The sequence below is a fragment of the Myotis myotis genome, unplaced genomic scaffold (genome assembly GCF_014108235.1).
Source record: "Myotis myotis isolate mMyoMyo1 unplaced genomic scaffold, mMyoMyo1.p scaffold_m19_p_9, whole genome shotgun sequence".
Lineage (NCBI taxonomy): Eukaryota > Metazoa > Chordata > Mammalia > Chiroptera > Vespertilionidae > Myotis > Myotis myotis.
In genome coordinates this window covers 44716278-44722264 of record NW_023416401.1, presented here as the reverse complement: position 1 = coordinate 44722264, position 5987 = coordinate 44716278, and the positions used below count along the sequence as shown (strand labels likewise).

Below are 5987 nucleotides of genomic sequence, written 5' to 3'. Positions count from 1 at the left end.
ATATAAAGAGTGAAGTTGCTAAAACTATTAAAAAGGCCCAACTTCTCATTATTGATGAATGCACCATGGCATCCAGTCATGCTATAAACGCCATAGACAAATTACTAAGAGAAATTATAAGTCTGAATGTTGTATTTCATGGGAAAGTTCTCCTTCTTGGAGGGGATTTTCGACAATGTCTCAGTATTGTACCACATGCTATGTGATCGGCCATAGTGCAAACGAGTTTAAAGTACTGCAATGTTTGGGGATGTTTCAGAAAGTTGTCTCACAACAAATATGAGATCAGAGGATTCTGCTTATAGTGGATAGTTAGTAACACTTGGAGATGGCACACTTGATAGCAGCTTTCATTTAGGAATGGATATTATGGAAATCCCCTGTGAAATGATTTGTAATGGATCTATTATTGAAGCTACCTTTGGAAATACTATATCTCTAGATGATATTAAAAATATATCTACATGTGCAATTCTTTGTACAAAAAATGAGCATGTTCAAAAATTAAATGAAGAAATGTTGGATATTCTCGATGGAGATTTTCACACATATTTAAGTGATGATTTCATTGATTCCACAGATGATGCTGAAAAGGAAAATTTTCCCATCGAATTTCTTAATAATATTACTCCTTCAGGAATGCCGTGTCATCAATTAAAATTGAAAGTGGGTGCAATCATCATGCTATTGAGAAATCTCAATAGTAAATGAGGTCTTTGTAATGGTACCAGATTTAGTATTAAAAGATTATGACCTAACATGCTCTCCCAAATAAGGTATATCAGATAAATGAAGTATTGGTGTTAATTCCCCTTTAAATATTTGGTAGAACTCACCAGTAATGCCACTTGGTTCTTTTCTGTTCTTCTTTGGAAGATTTTGATTACTGATTGCTAGTTGTCTGTTCAGATTTTTCTATTTCTTTATTATTCATTGTCTGTAGGTTGAATGTTTTTAGGAATTAGTTCATGTTTTCTAGGTTGTCCAATTTTTAGAGTATAATTTTTCATAATCATCCCTCATGACCAAAGAGCAGGAGAATACACATTTCTTTCAAGTGTGCATGGAAAATTCCCTAAGATAAATTACACATTAGGCCACTAAACAAGTTTTCACACATTTTAAACAGGATAAAATCATACGAAATATATTTTCTGAGCACAGCGGAATGAGACTGGAAATGAATAAGATAAGAAACATTGGAAAATGCAGAAATTATACACTCTTTTTCAACCAGTGGCTCAAAGAAGAACTCAAAAGGGGAATTAGAAAATATCTTCAGACAACAAAACACAACAAACCAAGACTTATGAGATGTAGCATAAACAATAACAGGAGAAAAGTTTATGGAAATAAAAAAGAAGAAAGATCGTAAATAAACAACCTAGCCTTACACTTCTAGGTAGTAGGAAAAAAAAACAAAAGAGGCCCAAAGTTAGCAGGAGGCAAGAAATAATAAACATCAAAGCAGAAATAACATCTGGAGAACAGGAAAACTATACAAACTTCAACCAAATTAAACATTGTTTTTAAAAATATTTTCAACATCATTAACCATTATGGCAAAGCAAATTAAAATCAAAACCAGACACCACTTCAAAATAATGGAATACCTAAAATTAATGTTTTAACAATAAAAGTGTTGAAGAGTATGTGGGGTAAAAGAACTCTTGAAATAGGCTCTTGGGAATGCAAAGTGATATAACAATTTGAAAACAGTTTGTAATTTTCTTAAATATTTAAATAAACACTAGCCATGTGATTCAGCAATCTCACCTCTAAGTTAGTTACCTAAGGGAAGTTAAAACATATGTTCACATAAAAAATTGTACTTTCTTTTTATTTTCTATGTATAATCTCCCCAAAATAGAAAAAAAAAAAAAAAAAACACCCAAATGTCCTTTTACTTGTGAGTGGCTAAATTAACTATAATCTTTACGATAGAATACTACTTACCTATAAAAAGTTTGGGCTACTGATACAAATAGATAAACATACTAAATAGAAATGACAGATTAAAATGATTTTATGATCTTATCTTGACTGTTGATGGGTACCTGGCTCTATGGATCTCAACATCCTGAGCAACTAGACATTAAAAAATGAATTTTAGTGCTCACTTAGGCGGCACATATACTAAAATTGGAATAATACTGAGAAGATTAGCGTGGCCCCTGTGCAAGGATGACACGCAAATTTGTGAAGCGTTCCAGATTTAAAAAAATGGATTTTACAGTATTGAAATTATTACCTCAATTAAGAAATGTCAATCACAAAAAATCGTCTTTGACATTCCCCATCCAATTGCTCCTTTGTAGTTAGAAAAAGACCCAGAGAGACTATCACATTAATAAATATGGACTCATTGTTGTCTTATTTGTTTAGCTGTGTGTTTTATGCATATATACATGCATTATTTGATAATAGTTTCTGAAAATATAATGCTCCAAGAATGAGAGTAGGCACCAGATATAAACTTTTCAATGCAAAAGGTGACTTATGCTAGAAGTCTCAGATAATTACCCTCCCTAAAATCAACTGTAAAAGGAGGTGAAATAGATGAAGAAATGGGCTTTAGCTAGTGACTAATATTTGCACATGTCAGTAATACCTGGATGAATTTCACTCAGTCCTCTGCTTCCGAGCAATTTCCTGCTCAGAAGAAGAGAAAACAGAAAACTGGAATATGCACAGAGCTTAGGAGTCTTGCTGAGCAGAGGAGGCAGAGATCAAAGCCTGGGCCAGCTGAGGCTGCGGAGCATGTGCAGTGGGTACCAGAGAGGAGTTAGCTGTGTAGAAAGGTAGCTGGCTTCCTGGCCACAGGCTGGGCTGGAAAGGAGCAAGGCCTAACCTCCTAGGGCAGTGATGGCGAACCCTTTGAGCTCAGCGTGTCAGCATTTTGAAAAACTCTCTTAACTCTGGTGCCGTGTCACATATAGAATTTTTTTGGTATTTGCAACCATAGTAAAACAAAGACTTATATTTTTGATATTTATTTTATATATTTAAATGCCATTTAACAAAGAAAAATCAACCAAAAAAATGAGTTCACGTGTCACCTCTGACACGCGTGTCATAGGTTCGCCATCACTGTCCTAGGGCTTATTAGATAGCACCTAATACAGACCTGAGTGGGGACACTTGAAATGACCAGAGTTGAGGCAGCCCCAGGTCAGTGGATGGTGGTTTTCTGTCTCTTTCCTCCCAGAGAGCCACTCCTTAGCCCACCATCAACATTCACTTGAGACACAAAGGGTTGCATTATTCAAAATTAAAACTGAAACATTTCAAAAACAGTTACTTATCCATCTGTTTAAAATAGTACACTAAATAGAAATGTAGACAATTTAATTTTATGAAACTATATTTTCCAAAGCAAAACTGAGAGTAACGAGAAGAGGGGTACTGTCTTACTTTTTTGTACATGACTTCAATGAATAGCTAAATAGAAGTCAGACAAATTCTCACATCTGACTTCTTTGTTTAGTCTGATTTGAGATAATGTTTGGTAGAAATATACAAGGAAAACATGACTTCATAGACTTCATACAGATATGTGATTTTCAAGGGGAGAAATATTATACTTATCTGATGATTTTAGATATTCATTTTTGCTTCTATTCCCCGCTCCCCCCCCCCCCACCAAAAAAAAAGTGGTTGTTTTCTTAGGAACTAGTTTCAAAGGGAAAGTTGGGACCATATCAATAAATATTTCCCCCATACACAGTTTTGTAATACTGAGTAAAATGTTGGCTCATTGAGTTATGGATATCTTTCTAATGTTACACAGTGTAAAATACTCACCTTCCTAATAGCTCTTTGGCTCCCACAGGAAACGTCGGTTTTGGAAAGGTGTCAAACTTCTGTTTGAAGATTGCAAAATTCTCTTTCTCCTTTTTACTTTTCTGGTTCAAATATGTACCATAATATCAGTGAAAACAAACATTGTCAGTTATTTTCTTTGGAGTGACAGTGCAGCTCACTTTGTTCATTTTTGAGAAACTGCAAAATACCCGTCTGAATAAATATAATTTGTCTTTCAGTCACTTTAAGTTATAACAATGATGTTCCAAAGGGGAATTAAAAGTGCCTGGCTCATTTTCAAACCCAATCTCCAAATGGTTTTCTACTCTTGAGAACGGCTGCACTAAATTAGCTCTACTCTAGCCCCATCCCGATAAAGCTGGGATCCCAACCCCATCAGGATGTGCAGGGGACACACCATGGCGCTGCCTCTTGCCAACTTCAGAGCAGCTTTGGAAAAGTCTCAGGGTTTCCCTAGATCTACCCTGCAGATGCACCTACACATTTCAGGCACTAGCTGAAGTCCTAAAAAACAAACATCATCACTCTTTGAGGATAAAACAATATGGAATACTTTAAAAGCATAATTTAAAATGCTCAGTATCTAATCTAACATCATTAGACAAGCACATTTAAAAAAACTGCAACTCATACTGACCCCATGATCAGTAGAAAGCACACCCACCATGTTTCAGATGTTGAACTTAGAAGACTGAAAGTTTTAAATAATTTTATTTTTAAAAATAAACAAAATAAAATGATTTTAATAAATGAAATGATAAGAGAAACCAGATAAATATAAAATAAAATAAAAGATAAACCAAATGGAAATTCTAGAACCAGAAAGCAAAGCAATTGAAATACAAATTTCTATGCATTGCCCTGGCCTGTGTGACTCAGTGGGTTGGGACTTGTCCCATACAAGGAAATGTGGAAATGTTGTAAGTTCTGTTAGTTTGATTCTGGGTCAGGGCACATGCCCAGGTTGCAGGCTCCATCTAGTGGTGGGCATGCAGGAGGCAGCCAATCTATGTGTAGCTCTCACATTGATGTTTCTCTCTCTCTCTCCCTCTCCCTCTCATTTCCTCTCTCTCTCTCTAAAAGTCAATACAAAATCTTAAAGCATTTTTTTTCTCTGAGTGAACATACCAGTACAAAAGTAGCAAGTCTAAAGGCAGGTGATTAAACATACAATCTGAAGAATGGTTGGGGAATCGAGGAGTGTCTGTGCCGAAAATCACTGAATAAAAATAATCAGTGACTTAAAGACCTGTGCATGAGAATATTACTTAAATTTGAATGAAGCTGACATAATTGGTCACCAGCACAGCTTCCCTGCATGGACTGTGGATCAGTGTTCCTTAAGAGTAAGACAAAGGCCACCTATTGCACTCAGACCTACAAAAAGGAATTAATGAATATGCGGGCACTCATAAAAGTCTGTGTGCTCTCTCTTTGTAAAATGTGTGGAAAAGGCAAACGTTTGTTCTGTGAAAATTTTATAAAATTGTAAGATGAGATTTATAGCATATGTAGAAATAAGCTATATGAAAAACATTACAAAAATAAGAGGGCAGATATATAGTTTTATGTCATACTAAGGTTGTTATGCTTAGAACATGGGAATGTTAAAAAGAAAATTAGGAAATTTCAGGTAGGAAATAAGAAATGCCAGTGATGAAGAGTGAAGAGGAAGGTGAGGTCAGAATTTTGTAATATTTAATGTGAAATTTGACAAGATAGAAAAATATCTCAAAATAGAGTCTGATACACAAATAACCCATTTTATTAGCCTCAAGCACTATTACTGGAACCTAAAGCATAGATAAGAAAGCACAGAGAAAATGGAATTGAACACTGAAACTATTTAATTAACCCAGAAGAAGGCAAGACAAAAGGAACAGCAGGGGAACAGAAACAGGAGAGAAAGGTAGAAAACAGTGAGCACTGTAGTAAATTTATCACAAACAATCTGACTGAGCATAAATTGAATGAGCGCCCAGATGAAAAGGCAATGAAGGAGCAAAGCCAAATCAAAGTCTGTCATTTAGGCAATTTGAAAACATATGTTTCAAAGAACCAGGGAAAATAAAGAACTACCACACATACAGTAATTGTAAGGAAGCTGGTATGGTTATTATAACAATGGACAAAGTGGACTTTATGAGACAAAGACCATGACA

The 5987-nt window shown here is 35.1% G+C and overlaps 1 non-coding gene across 1 annotated transcript; it reads left to right on the top strand.

The window, feature by feature from the left end:
* Positions 1–2112: 2112 nt before the first annotated feature.
* LOC118663954 lies at positions 2113–2219 on the top strand. The gene has a single exon (XR_004970235.1). It is a non-coding gene; the product is annotated as a U6 spliceosomal RNA (small nuclear RNA).
* Positions 2220–5987: the final 3768 nt, after the last annotated feature.